The sequence below is a fragment of the Nomascus leucogenys genome, chromosome 20 (genome assembly GCF_006542625.1).
Source record: "Nomascus leucogenys isolate Asia chromosome 20, Asia_NLE_v1, whole genome shotgun sequence".
In the NCBI taxonomy this organism is placed as follows: Eukaryota; Metazoa; Chordata; class Mammalia; order Primates; family Hylobatidae; genus Nomascus; species Nomascus leucogenys.
Window position 1 is genome coordinate 26,393,475 of NC_044400.1, and position 15,829 is coordinate 26,409,303.

Below are 15,829 nucleotides of genomic sequence, written 5' to 3' on the forward strand. Positions count from 1 at the left end.
CACTTGCCTCTCCCTCAAACTCCCAGCAGAGATTTGTGGGACATTGGTTGGATAAAGATTCAGTGTCTATGGTGTTATGGCGATTTGTTCAGAACTGAGCTATTAATAAACTACATTTGCTTTTCCTTTCTGCACATCCCCCCTGCCGCTATCCCAAGAGTTAATACTTATCTTGTTTTGTTTGTTTTCTATGCACCGATCACTAATTCAATACCAAACTCTCCATTGTCTAGCTATCTTTGCATTTGTTCTTTCCCATCAGGTATTCTGTCAATTTTGTCAGCATGGAGAAGACCCTCCCCGAGACTTCTGACCTGCTGGGTACAAAGCTTCATCCTGCTATCTCTCTTCTCCATAATCTTGGGAAAATCTCTCAGTCCCTCTTCTGGGGAAATCCCTCAATCTCTCTCCTGTGCTGGCTCTTCTGTTTCTTGGTTTACTCCCTTGTTTTGGTGGAGCTGGTCCTCAAGCAGCTTTCTTAAGAAGGGTGTTACAGAGGTAACATTTTTGAGACCTTGCATGTCTTAAAATACCTTTATTATATCTTCACACTTGATTGATGCTTTAGGCTGGCTATAGAATTCTCAGTTGGTATAGTATAGGCAGCCTCTAAAATGGCCCCAATGATTCCTACCTTCTGGTATTCACTCCTTGTGTAATAGTCCCCAGCGCTATTGGTCTGTGACTAATAGGACATGGCAGAAGTGGTAGAATGTCACTCCCGAGATTAGATTATAAAAGACTGTCTTGGGCTCTCTTGATCTGCTGGATCACTCCCTCTGGGAGAGGCCACATCTGGAGCAGCCCATGGAGAGGCCAATGTGCAAGGACCTGAAGCCTCCTGCCAAGAAGCACATGGGTGAGCTTGGAAGCAAAATGCTCAGCCCCTACTGATCCCTGAGATGACTGCAACTCTGTCACACAGCTTGACTGCAACCGCATGGGAGACCCTGAGCCAGAACAGCTTGGCTAAGCTGCTCCTGAATTCCTGACCCTCAGAAATTGTGAGATAACAAATGTGTGTTGTTTTAAGCTATTAAATTTCAGAACAATTTGTTGTGCAGCAATAGACAATGAATCTAGTTGTAAATCCTTTTCCCTCATAGTTTTGAAAGCTTTACTCTAAGGCCCTCTAGCTTTCTGGGACTGCTACTGAGAAAGCCAAAACAACTCTGATTCCTGAATTTTTGCACATGACCTTCTCCGTCCCAGGTGTTCTAAAAGTGCCCACTGGTTTGCCTTGTTGGGTCTGCATTTGCCATTTCCATTGTGCTGGAGCCCTGATGGGCCTGTCTTTCAGTTTGGGGGAGTTTTCTTGAATTGGTTTGTTGACAATTCCCTCCCCTCTATTTTCTCTATCGTCTCTTCCTAAAATTCCTTATTATTCACATTTTGGATTCCTTGGATGAGTTCTTACTTTCTTACTCACCATTTGATTTTCCTCTCCTTTCCACTTGTGTGATTTTTTACCTCACTTTCTGGGTAATATCTTTATCTTCCCATCTTGTAATAAGATTTGTATTTCATTTTTTGTTCTGTATGTTCTTTATTCCCCCTTTTTGTTCTTGCTTTTGCAAAGTGTTTCCTTCTGATAGTATCTTGTGCTTATGTTATGGATGTAGTGTCTTCCCTTAGGAATCTAAAGATGTGAATACTATTGATTTTGGTGGCTTTTTCTGGTTTAATTGTTTCTTTAAAAGTTTTCTTCTTTCTGCATAGTCTGTTCTTTCAGGTTGTTTTCTTTTGTTTATTTTCTTTGATCTATTTCTTTTATGTCAGAATTTTCCTCATATGTCTGGTAATCTTAGCGTATGTGCTTCTATTTGAGAACGGAACACTAGAAAATTGACAGGAAGCTCTTACCCTCCATTGGGTTGGATTTGTTCCTTGAGTTTCACCTGGGGTGATATGGGTGGGCCTTTGACACTTGTTCCAGCCACCCACCACTGTGGAACAAACCACTCTAAAACTCAGTGGCTTAAAACAACATTTGTGTTACTCACAAATCTGCAAACTGGACAGGGCTTTGTGGGGACAGCTCATCTCTGCTCCATTCAGCAGCAGCTGGGCAGCCTGAAGACAGGTGGATGAAGGCTGGCTCACTTGCCTGGTGTCTGGGCTTTGCATGGCTGGAGCCCCTTGGGCTTCTCTCTGTCCCTGTGAGCTCTCTCCACATGGTCTCTCCAGCATGGGGGTTTCGGGGCAGGTGGATTTCTAACATGCTGGCTCAGGGCTCCCAAAGCTCATGTCTCAGAGAAAAAAACAACCTGGGCAGAGGCCATATCAATGTTTATGACTGAGTATTGAAAGTCACATTATTTCTTTCCTCAAAGCAGTCACAGGGGCCCACACAGTTTCACAGGAAGGAGAATAGACCCTACCATTAATGGAGGAGTGTCAAAACTCTGGAAGAGCTAGTGGGACTGGAAATGTTGTTACAGTCATTTTTTTTTTTTTTTTTTTGAGACGGAGTCTTGCTCTGTCGCCCAGGCTGGAGTGCAGTGGCGCAATCTCGGCTCACTGCTAGCTCCGCCTCCCGGGTTCACGCCATTCTCCTGCCTCAGCCTCTCTGAGTAGCTGGGACTACAGGCGCCTGCCACCACGCCTGGCTAATTTTTTTTTTTTTGTATTTTTAGTAGAGACGGGGTTTCACTGTGGTCTCGATCCCCTGACCTCGTGATCTGCCCGCCTCGGCCTCCCAAAGTGCTGGGATTACAAGCGTGAGCCACCGCGCCCGGCCTACAGTCATTTTTGATACAAACTATCACAATACTTGAGTATACTATATTCTGGAAAAATCATAGTATTCGTTTCCTATTGCTGCCATAACAAATAATCACAAGTTTAACGCTTATAAAAACACACACTTATTACCTCACAGCTCCGAAGGTCAGAAGGCCAAAATCCAGAGTTGAGCAGCGCCAGGCTACTTCTGGGGGTGTTGGGGAGCATCTGTCTCCTTGCCTTTTCCTACTTCTAGGGATCTCCCATACTCCTTGGCCTTCCTCTGTCTCCAAAGCACGTCACTCCAACTTCTGCCCCTGTTGTCACACCTCCTTCCTCTGATGCTGGCCCTCTCACCTCTCTCTAATAAGGATCCTCCTGATGACATAGGGAACAGCTGGGTCACCTGGGTTAACCTCTTACTCTGCGAAGTCCCTTTGCCATGTAAGGTGACATGTTCGCAGGTTCTGCGGAATAGGACGTGGGCATCGATGGGGCCACTGTTCTGTCTACCACATTCACGGACGTGGAGCAGCTCATTCCCTAGTGACTCTGTAGCTCCTAAATGGGTGATTCGGGTGAGTCCTGAGGGGCTACTCCAGTGGCCCTAAAGACCCTTCACCGTTATCCCTGGGGTGCCCACCTGCCTCTTACCCTCAGCCCTGAAGCTTCTTGCACAGTGTCCAGCCTGCCCTGGGGTCTGCAGAAGCTCCTAACGGGCGTCGGCTCTGAGGGCCCTTCTTCTCTCACGTAAGCCTACCCTCTGCTCCCAGAATTCTGAGCAAGTACAGCTCCATGTTCCCTCGGGGGCCTTGCCTAATCCAGAGATGCTGTCAGGCACCGTGGAAATATTCCATTCACACATCTGGTGGGGACCTGGGCCCGATGCTGCTCCTCTTTGGGCTTCAGTTTCCATGCCTTTAACCTGGGAAGTTGGACAGAAGTTGAGAGAGGTGACCAAGAAAGGGTCATGCATCCTTACACGAGAGATAAGCCTAGTCCTAGCCATGGCCATTTCTCACCCGCTCAGTAGTGACAATTATAGCAGTGTTTGCTTCCAATTTTTTAGACACAAAAAATTACAGGTAGATTCGAAGTCCCTGTGAATCCCTACTCAGTTCCTTTCCCCTCCCTAAACTTAACCCCACCGCCCCTGGAGGAACCACCATCTCGACTTTGGTGTGTCCAGGGTTTTATTCTTTCTACATATGTGTGTGATCATAAATAATAGATATGATTGTCCTGTGTTTTAAAAGATTACATACATAAGCCAAAGCCAAGTACACATTCAATGCAATCCCAATTAAAATTTCAATAGCTTCTTCACAGAAAAAGAAAAGTGGGTCCTTAAATTCCTATAGAACTGCAAGGAGCCTCAGTCAAAACAATCTTTAAAAAATGGTTGAGGGACTCACACTTCCTGACTTCTAAACTTACTGCAAAGCTACAGTAATTAAAATGCTATAGTGGGCCAGGCGCAGTGGCTCACGCCTGCAATCCCAGCACTTTGGGAGGCTGAAGTGGGCTGATCACGAGGTCAGGAGTTCGAGACCAGCCTGACCAACATGGTGAAACCCCGACAGTACTAAAAATACAAAAATTAGCTGGGAGTGGCGGCAAGCACCTGTAATCCCAGCTACTTGGGAGGCTGAGGCAGGAGAATCGCTTGAACCCGGGAGGCAGAGGTTCCAATGAGCCGAGATTGCGCCATTGCACTCCAGCCTGGGTGACAGAGTGAGACTCTGTCTGAAAAAAATTTTTTTAATAAAAAATAAAAAACAAATAAAATGCTGTAGTGTTGGCACAAGGGCAATTGTATATGGAAAAACACTGCTAAAAATGAAAGTAGAATAGAGAGCTCAGAAATAAACCCTTATATGGTCAATTGATTTCTTTCTTTTTTTCTTTTCTTTTTCTCTTTTTCTTTTTTTTTTTTTTTTGACAAGGTCTCGCTTTGTTGCCCAGGCTGGCGTGCAGTAGTGTGATCATAGCCCATTGCAGCCTTGAACTCCTGGGCTCAAGCAGTCCTCCTACCTCAGCCTCCTGAGTATCTGAGTCTACAGGCAAAGGCCACCACATCCAGCTACTATTTTTACTTTTTATACAGATGAGTCTCTGTATGTTGCCCAGGCTGGTCTTGAAATCCTGGCCTCAAGCAATCCTCCTGCCTTAGCTTCTCAAAATGTTGGGATTACAGCCTTGAGCCCACACCCGGCCTGGTCAATTGATTTTTGACCGCACAATGTGGGATGCGAAGACCGCACAATGGGGGAAAGAACAGCCTTTCAACAAATGATGTCAGGAAAAGTAGATATCAACATGCAAAAGAATGAAGCTGCATCTTTACCTTATGCAATGTGCAAGATTAACTCAAAATGGATCAAAATCTAAACTTAAGAACTAAAACTATAATACATTAAGGGGAAAGCTTCATGACATTGGATTTGGTAATAATTTCATGTATATGGCACCAAAAGTACCAGCAACAAAAGAAAAATTAGGTAACTTAGACTTCATCAATGATTAGTCAGGGTTTTTTTGGTTGGTTTTTTTTTTTTTTTTTTTTTTTTTGAGACAGGGTTTTGCTCTGTTACCCAGGCTGGAGTGCAGTGGTGTGATCATGGCTCACTGCACCCTCTACCTCCTGCACTCAAGCAATCCTCCTGTCTTAGCCTCCTGAGTAACTCGGACTACAGTCTTGCACCACCATGCCCAGCTAATTATTTTTTTGGAGAGATGGGGTAGCATTATGTTGCTCAAAGTGGCCTCAGACTTTTAGGCTCATGCAATCCTCCTGCCTTGGCCTCCCAAAGTGCTGGGGTTACAAGCATGAGCCACTGCACCCAGCCCAGTCTTAGTTCTTTAACTTGCAGAATTACAGGTTTTTTGGTAATAATAACTTCTTTTTATCTCTTAATATCTACATGATCTCCTTCATTGCTGATATTGGTAATGTGTTGTCTCTTTTCTTGTTTTTGGGTTTATTAAGTTTATTATCTTTTCAATAATCCACTCTTTGCTTTGCTAAACTTTTCTGTTCTATATCTGCTTTATATTTCATTAATTTTTGTTCTTATTTTTATTTCCTTCTGTCTTCTTTCCTTGGGTTTACATTTTTATTTTTCTAGCTCCTTGAGCTAGAAATGTAGATACTGGTTTTAAACTGTTTTCTCCTATAATGTATGCATTTAAAACTACAAATTTCTAATCTCTGCTTTTGCTATTTATCTCTAGTATTTGTATATAGTATTTTTATTTGCATTCAGTTCAAAATATTTTCCAATTTTCTGTTCGATTTTTTTCTTGACTGCAAGTTATTTAGAAGTGTTCTGCTTAACGCACACACATTTGGGGTTTCTAGTAATCTTTCTTTTGTTCATTTCTTGTTTATTTCCACTTTGGTCAGATATCATCCCTGCATGGTTTCATCTTTTGAAGTTTGTTAAGACTTGCTTTACAGTCCAACACATGTTCTATTTTGGTAAATATGCACTTGAAAAGAATGTGTATTCTCTAGTTGCTGGGTGTAGTGTTCCATATAAATGTCTGTAAAGCCAAGTTGATTAATTCCGTTGTTCATTTTTTTGTATACTTATTGACCTTTTATCTGATTTTCCTATCAGTTGCTCAAAGAGATTTGTTAAAATCTCCAACTATGATTACAGATTCGCCTACTTCTCTTTCTTCTATTTTCTGCTTCATTTGTTTTGAAGCTCTCTTACTAGGTACATGCAAGTTTCTGATTGTTATGTCTTCCTGTTGAATTAACTCTTTTATCATTAGGAAATGTCATGTTTCAACTCCATTACTACTTCTGGCACGAAGTCTACTTTGATATTATTTTAGCCACATCTTTCATCTGGTTAGTGTTTGCACGACACAACTTTTGCCATCTTTTGACTGTTTATCTTTCTGTGTTTTTATATTTAAAGTGTGTCTTCGCCCGGGCCTGGTGGCACGTGCCTGTAGTCCCAGCCACTTAGGAGGCTGAGATGGGAGGATGGCTTGACCACAGCCAAGAGTTCAAGACCAGCCTGGGCAACACAGTAAGACCCCATCTCTACTGAAAAAAAAAAAATTAGCTGGGCCTGGTGTCATGTGCCTGTAGTTCCAGCTACTCAAGAGGCTGAGGTGGGAGAATCACTTGAGCCTGGGAGTTTGAGGCAGCAGTGAGCTATGATTGCACCACTGCACCCCAGCCTGGGTGACAGAGTAAGACCCTGTATCAAAAAATAAAATTAAATTAAAAAGTGAATCTCAGCAACAACACACAATTGTTTTTCTTCAGTCTAGCCTGGCAATATTGTCTTTTCATAGGAGTGTTGAGGGCAGGTTAAATGTACCATCTTACTTTTAAAAAAAATTTATCCCATCTCTTCTTTAAACTTTTATTCCTCTTTTTCTGCCTCTGGGTGTGTGTGTTCCATTTTACCTCTTCTATTAAATTTTTAATTTTTTAAAATTAATTTTTAGTGGTTTACTAGAAACGCATCATTGATTTTTGGAGTCTACTTTAAATTGGTACTTTTACCGTTTCCCAAATAATAGAGGAAGCTTAGAACAGTTGACAGCCATGTGTCCCCATCTTGCCTTTGGTAATACTGTTGTTGTATATTTTACTTCTATATATGTTATAAATCCCACAAGACACTGTTATTATTGCTGCTTCAAATGATCACTCCTCTTATATCTGTTCACATACCTACCTTCCTGGTGCTCTCTGCTCCATTCTGTGGCTCTGTTTGCATTTGGGGTGTTTCCTTTTGTTTCTTGTAGTGTGGGTCTGCCAGTTTTAAGTTCTCTCAGCTTTTGTTAGTATGAAAATGTCTTTACTTTGCCTTTGTTTTTTAAATTTTAGCCTTTTTAAATTTTTGAAACAATCATAAAGTTATATAAAAGTACAAAGTCCAATACGAATAATTTTTTTTGACTGAATCATTTGAGAGTATTTTGCCAGCCTGATGCCTCATTACCTTGAATGCTGTAGCATATATTTTCTTTAAATAGTCTCTGGCAAACCAAAGTACAACCTTAAACATCAGGAAATTAACAATGATGCATTACCATCTTAGCTGACATCCTGTTTAAGATGTGCCAGTTGTTCCAATGACGTCTTTAGAAAAGGAATCATGCTTTGCAATCATTCAGCACGAGTCACCATGTCTTTCTAGTTTCCTTCAGTTTGGAACAGCTTCTCGATCTTTCCCGGGCTTTCCTGACCTTGATAGTTTTGAAGATTACAGGCTAGATGTTTCAGCGAATGACCCTCAACTTGCATTTCTCTCGTAATCTGATCTGCAGCATTATATTCAGGGGAAGCATCTTCAGCAGACCTATCAAGGAGGGGGAGCTGCATTCTTCTCATTGCATCCTAGTGGGTGTTGCATAGCAATTTGTCCCATCCCTGGTGATGTTTTCTTTGATCATTTGATTAAAATGTGGTCTGCCGGTCTTCTCTAACATAATGTTATTCTTTTCCCCTTTGTGTAAGTATGTTGTGGAGATGTCTTTTTTTTTTTTTTTGAGATGGAGTCTTGCTCTGTTGCCCAAGCTGGAGTGCAGTGGCGTGATCTTGGCTCACTGCAACCTCTGCCTCCTGAGTTCAAGCAATTCTCCTGCCTCCGCATCCTAAGTAGCTGGGATTACAGGCACGTGCCACCACACCAGGCTAATTTTTGTTAGTAGAGATGGGGTTTCACCTTGTTGGTCAGCCTAGTCTCGAACTCCTGACCTCATGATCTGCCTGCCTCAGCCTCCCAAAGTGCTGGGATTACAGGCGTGAGCCACCATGCCCAGTCAAGGTGCTTTTAAACTATATTAAAAGTCCCACTCTTCACTGAACTTTATTTCTTATTTATTTATTGAGACAGAGTTTCTCTCTGTTGCCCAGGCTGGAATGCAGTGGTATGATCTCAGCTCACTGTAACCTCTGCCTCCTGGGTTCCAGCCATTCTCCTGCCTCAGCATCCCAAGTAGCTGGGATTACAGGTGCCCAACACCATGCTTGGCTAATTTGTATTTTTAGTAGAGATGGGGTTTCACCATGTTGGCCAGGCTGGCCTCAAACTCCTGGTCTCAAGTAATCCTCCTGCCTCAGCCTCCCAAAGGGCTAAGATTACAGGCGTGAGCCACCGTGTCCAACCTATTTTCTTTATAGCTGTATAAGCTATAAAGCTCATGTTTTCCTGTTTTATTGAAAGGGTTACAATCTGGCCGGGCGTGGTGGCTCACGCCTGTAATCCCAACACTTTGGGAGGCTGAGGCAGGAGGATCACGTCAGGAGATTGAGACTATCCTGGCTAACACGGTGAAACCCCGTCTCTACTAAAAAAAAAAATACAAAAAAAATTAGCTGGGCTTGGTGGTGGGCGCCTGTAGTCCCAGCTACTCGGGAGGCTGAGGCAGGAGAATGGCAGGAACCCGGGGGGCAGAGCTTGCAGTGAGCTGAGATTGCGCCACTGCACTCCAGCCTGGGTGACAGAGCGAGACTCCATCTCAAAAAAAAAAAAAAAAAAAAAAGAAAAAGAGAAAGAAAGAAAGAAAGAAAGGGTTATAATCCATTGTTACTATTTATTTTGTTGTTCAGATTGTGCTTGGTTTGACCAGTAGAGGACACTTTGAGGTGGCTCCTGTGTCCTTTTGACATGTCCCCATCCTTCTTTGGGCACTTCCTTGCATTTTGGCACCAGGTATTGTGGACTCATCCTTTCCCTGCCCCAGTCCTGAAATTAGCCATTTCTCCAAGGATTCCTGGTTCCCTTTCAGTGAAAAATGTTATTTAGAAGCCAACTATGTGTGTGTATGTATGTATATTATATATGTGTGTGTGCATATGTATTCATAAATCCACACAGATATCCTATTCCAAACCAACATGACAGAGTTTTTTCCATTTTCTCCTTCATAACTCTCTCTCTGACTCCCCAGGCTGAACCTGCTTCCCCCAACATGAGGATTCCTGGTTGGGCATGGTGGCTCACGCCTGTAATCTCAACACTTTGGGAGGCCAAGGTGGGTGGATCACCTGAGGTCAGGAGTTTGAGAGCAGCCTGGCCAACATGGCGAAACCCTGTCTCTACTAAAAATACAAAAATTAGCCAGGCATAGTGCCGCATGCCTGGAATCCCAACTACTCGGGAGGCTGAGACAGGAAAATCGCTTGAACTCAGGAGGCAGAGGGTGCAGTGAGTCGAGATTGCGCCATTGCACTCCAGCCTGGGTGACAGAACAAGACTTGGTCAAAAAAAAAAAAGAAGGATTCCCTCCTCACCCTGCTTGGGCCTTGACTCTCCACACCACACCAAGCCAGCCTCTCTGAGTGGATGCCCTCTTCATCCTGATGAGTCACTTGTATCCCACATTGGGCTGCCCCTATCTGTTTGACCCTGGCACCCTGCTCTGAGCTGTGGTGACTTCCTCCACTCCCCCCACCCCAAAACCACAGATACCTACCTTGCTCTGCCCCATCTAATGGCTTTAGAACTAGGTTGATCAGGAAGAGAAGAAAAGGGAAGGCAATAGAAAGAGAAACATGAATCACCCTCATTTTTTAAGATAATTTTCACTGGGTATAGAATTTTTCTGCATCAAAAGATGCCATTCCATTGTCTCCTGGTTTTCATAGTTGCTATTAACGAGTCAGCCATAACTCATTGTCACTTCTTCAAATGTAATGTGTTTTATTTTTCCTGGCCACTTTTAACATTTTCTTCTTGTCTTAGTTTTCACAGTTTGACTATGACATTTCTATGTGTACTTTTCTTTGTATTTATTCTTCTTTGAATTTACTAAGCTTTCTAAATCTGTGAGTTGATTTCTTTATCTGATTTTGAAAATTCTTGCCTATTATCTCTTCAAATATTACTTGCCTTATTATTTCTCCCTCCTTTCTTTCTAAGAACCCAGTTATGTGTGTGTTATACCTTTTGATTGTGTCCCAGTATGTGTCCTTTACTCAGATATTTTATTTTCATTATTTTCTCTCTCTGTATTTCAGCTTAAGTATTTTCTGTATACCTGTTTTTGAGCTCATTAATCCTATCATCTTTTGTGTTCAAGTTGCCATTAAATCCATTCAATGAATTATTAATTTCAGATTGTTGCTGAACAACCCATTGTTGAACTATTTGAATTTTATAGATTCCAATTCTCTGTAGAAATTCTCTTTTTATTTATCTTGTCTGTCTTTCTATATTCTATTTATTTATAATAACTTTGTTCAGATTCTTTCCTAATAATTCCAATAGCTGAATCATCTGTGTTGTAGTGGTGAGATAAACACCTTCACTCCAAATTTGGCTTAAATGTCAAGACTGATGACATCACACACACACATACACACACACATACGAACACACCAAGAGGATATGAAAATGTTATTCATAGTTGAAAATTTCTGTGAAGAGCCTGGAACCTTCTCAAGAAAGACCAAAAATGGCTTCAGATAGCTGAAAAGGGAGACTGGCCTTGGGGTTATTAGATGGTGGAGCTGAGGGTGAAGGTTTCCATGCATGGGCCAGCGCTTGCATAGTTTAAACTTCCTTCTGAGGCTAAAGGAGGGAGCACCTGGGCTTTCTTACTAGTTGGCCCAGATGTAAGACCTGATGTAAAAGAAAGAGAAGGTGGTGGAGCTTTAAAACTGTCAGCACTCAAATATCAAAAATGGAATCAGAGTGGTTTGAGTTTAGTGGTATGTACAACTAATTGATCATAATCAGTAACATATTTACTTGTTCCTTCTTCACTTCCACTGCTTCATTTGGCTAGCCATGAAAGCAAGAAAAAGAGAGAGAGTGAGGGAGGGAGAGAGGGAAAGAGGGAGGGAGGGAAGGCAGGAAGGCCTGAAGGCAGGAAGGCAGGAAAGAAGGAAGGAAGAAAGGAAGGGAGGAGGAAAGAAAGAAAAGAATAGAAAAGAAATTTTAAAAATGTTTAATGGAATCAGACTCTTTATGACAATCTGCATTATAGATTGAGTGTTTATGTCTTCCTCAAACTCATATGTTGAAGCCTTAACCCTCAATGTGATGGTGTGTGGAGGTGGGACCTTTGGGAGGTAATTAGGTTTAGATGGAGTCATAAGGGTAGTGCCCTTGTGTTGGGATTAGTGCCCTTACAAGGTGAGAAATAGACATCAGACTTCTCTCTGTCCACCATGTGAGCATACAGAAAGAAGCTAGGAGGCTACAAGCCAAAATTTAGCCCCACACCAGGAACTGAATCTGCAGGCACCTTGCTCCTTGCATTTTCCAACCTCCAGAACTGTGAGAAATAAATGTCTGTAGTTTAAGCCACCCAGCTCATGGGATTTCATTACAGCAGCCTGAGTGGACTCAGACAGACTTGTAAACAGACAAACCCCAAATTTGGTTTCAGTGTCAAGACTGATGACATCACACACACACACACACACACACAGATACACATGCACCAAGAGGATATGAAAATGTTACTCATATTTGAGAATTTCTGTTTTATTTTTCCCCATGCGTTATGCTTTTTGGTCATGTTTTCCTACTTATTTCTGTCTTGTAATTTTTATAATGAATTTCTGACATTATGTATAAAAGAATTCTAAAAACTAAAGTCATTATTATTCTTCCACAGAGAGCAGTCACTCATCTCCTATTAGCCAGGTCAGGTGAAGGGTTGATCCCTCCAATCCAGTCAGGAGCTGAGCCCAGTTGGAGGTGGATTCTGGTGTCAGAGTCAGTCCAGCTTTGGTTTCCAATGTCTCAGGGATGAGGTATGTCATGAGCTCCTCGCAGCCTCCTCCTTCTAGTAGGACTTTACCTCCCAAGCACCACTTGTCTATGAGTCTCAGCTTCCTTCTCAAGCATGACCCTCCTGAGTTTTTGACTGCGAGACCAGACTTTGTCTCTTTGGCCTTCAAAGTTCTGTTCTTCAAGGATTCCGAGCTTAGCTCTTTTGCCTCCTTGCACATGCAAGGAAAATAGCTGGCAAATGTTTTAAGGAGGATATTTATGACATGTTTCCTGAAGGCCTTTTACTCTAGTTGAATTTTTCCTTCCAAGGACTGAAAACTCTGCCTTGATAACCCAGTCCTCCAGCATCATTGTAGCCCCACACCCAGCACTCCATGTTCTATGGGGACAGCTGACAGTGAATTTGAGGCTTCACTCCTCTCTGGCCAGCCAGGCCAGTCCACCTGGCTGTCAAAATCTCTGCTGTTATCTCCTTCCCCCAGGAACCCTCCCTGCTTACAGCAAGCCCAACACTCAGTCAGCAGATGGCCTCTAGTAATATCTAGTAGAAAAAGGACCAGTAGTGTCAACTCAGCTAGCAATGCTTTTCCCATCTCTGGAACTTTAGTTTTATCTTGCCCACTTAACTTCCACTGATCTCCAACGTCTTCAAAATACATTTTATGTAATCTATTCAAATTTTTCTAGGTGCCACAGCATGAGGTTTGCTGCTACCTACTACATTCTACCCTAAAGTGGAACCTGTCTAGATGCTTTGTCTTCACTGCAATCTATCACAGGACTATCCTTATTTATGTAGGAGGTGGTGAAATGGGTGACAGTTGTCAAGACAATAATATAACTCAGCAGATGCTTTAGCTAGGTGAATAACTCTAGTGGAACTTCCAAACATTTTTTCCTTTCAGTCATGCTATGGAATTATTGCCTTCCTCCCATACAGGGAAGTTTGCATTTTAAGATTCTTGTGGCTCAGTGTTTAACCCAACAAAACAATTGTCAATGGTAGTGTTTCAGCCATCTACAATGAGTTGAAGGGGGAAAAAGGTATTTGAGGGCATAGGGCCTTATCGTCATTCCTCAAGTCTTTCTCATTCAGTAACTACTGACTTCATCTATTCCTTAGGCTGGCTCACGATCTGAAAGAACAGTAGAATAACTGATTGAAGGAGAGTGCATTTGGAGTCAGGCAGAACCTTGCTCTTAAACCCCCATGTTACCTAAGGAAGTTCTTCAACCTCCTTGAGTTTGGTTTGCTCAATGCCTACCTCCTAGGACTGTGGTGAGACTTATGTGAGATGTAAAGTTCCCCAAATACAGGAAACAGTACGTTGTCTTCATCAGTCTTCATTAGCCGTTCGTTTGGTCCTCTGCAAAATTAGGATGATGCCAACTTTACAGAAGTGTTTTGGTACTGTAGTTAAATGAGACCATGGAGGTGAAGGGATTTTCAGATGTAAAATGCTGTGCAAAAAGAATATTCAGTGCCCATGTCAGTGGTGACTCTGGCACTGACTGAGTCGCCAAATGACTGATCTCATGTGAAGGCCCATTCTGACCCATTTTGTTTCTATGGCATCTTGGCTGTCAGTGCCACCCTAAATTCCACTGTGTCTCCAAAAAGCAGGTGAGTGCCATCTCCCTGGGACGTCATTTCCCTGGGATGCCTCCTCTGAGCAGACCAAGCCGGTACCTAGTGTGGCGTTGCCTCCGTGCACCCTCCGGCAGTTATCATCCCTCCAATCCCTGGGACAGGCGCACCACCCTATTAGGTGCCACGGGGGTGCAGTGCTTGAAATCATACACAAGAGCGATCAAATCATACCTCTGAATCGTGCCAGCTGTGTTATTGTGGGCAAGCCCATTAACTCTCGACCACCACGTTGCTCATCTATAAGCCGAGGGGATAATAATACCTGCTTTGCAGGGTTGTTGTAAGGGCTGAATGAAGTAACGGGAAATCTGGGGTGCGTGGGAGATAGTAAATGGCAGCCGTCCCTGTGCGCTCCCTGACACCTCCCGCCCGGTCCTAGCCCTGTACTGGGTCAGTGTCAGCATCCTTCCACGCGTGTTCTCTCTCTGCCACCGCACACCTAAAGACCGCGCCTCTCGCTGCTCTCACCTGCGGGGCAGTGGACGGCGCAGAGGTCAGGCAGCTGCGGGTAGGGCTCTTGAGAGCCAATGAGAGCGCGGAAGGCGGCGAGCGAGCCAATGGACGCGGCGGTGGGGCCGGGGGCGGGGCCTGGGCTAGGCCGGGGGCGGAACCGGCTGAGTGCCCTGTCTGAATGCGGGGAGCGTCTGGGCCTCCCCGCCTGGCCGGCTCTTTTACCGCAGCGCAGGCCGCGCTCCAGGCCAGCCACTGGCCCCGCCACGCCCCGCTTCGCAGCCGGAGATAGCGGGAGTAAATTAAGCTATTCTTAGTAGGGCCTGAAAAGGAGCCCTTTCTGACTACTAAGAAAACAAAGTTGCGTCCGTCTCTAGTTCTCAAACCCAAGCACAGTGATGTGGGTCCCCCGGTGCTGCAAGAGGTGGCCCGAGCAGTCGCCGGGTTGCTGGGCGCCCAAAGGAGCCTCCTGGCCAGGAGCCAGGTGCTCTCTGCTCTGCTAAGCTGTGGCGAAAAGAGAATCGGCTGGATTGGGGCCAACCGGGGTGTTGGCAGGAGGGGGCTTCAGCCCTTCTCGGGCTCCGGACTCCCCAGCCCTCTGCCTGGCTGTGCCCCTGCGCCGGCCTAAGAAGGGACCAGGAGGCAGGGCTGGCGCTGGCACTGCGGATGTCAGAACCTCGCCTTTGCTCTAGCTTTTCCAGGGCCCACTCGCCCACCTCTGCCCCTCCTGTCCACCGCCCACCTTCTGGCCTCCTTTCTGCACCCAGCCCTTCCCCACTCTGCTTCAGGCCGCAAGCTCTCCTCCCCTTCACTCTCCATCAGTCACTCTGCGTTTCCTTTACGGGCTAATGTCAGTGTGCAATCATTCATTCATTCGTTTGTGGTCTACCAGCTAGGTGCCACCTCCATCAGGGTGGCACCATGCAGCCTTGTTCACAGGTGTATACCCTGGAACATAGCAGACGCTCAGCAAATACCTGTTGAATGAATGAACAAATCCAAAATATGGCACTAGGTGCCCTAGACCCTTCTGGAACCATTCTTGTCGCTGAGTGATGAATCTGACCAACAGCCTTATTCTCCATAGCCACCTAAAGGAAAATCCTCACTGATGGGGGAATATATGAAGGTGGGGTCCTTCTACTAAATGCCAGCCTGAGTGAAGCTGTGGTCTAAACGTGCCTGTGTGGCTTTTGCACACACCTAAAAGGAAAATGAGATCCTGCCAACATCTCAGACCTGGAGAATTTTCTAGAGCCATCATGGTCTAGATGCCCAGAAA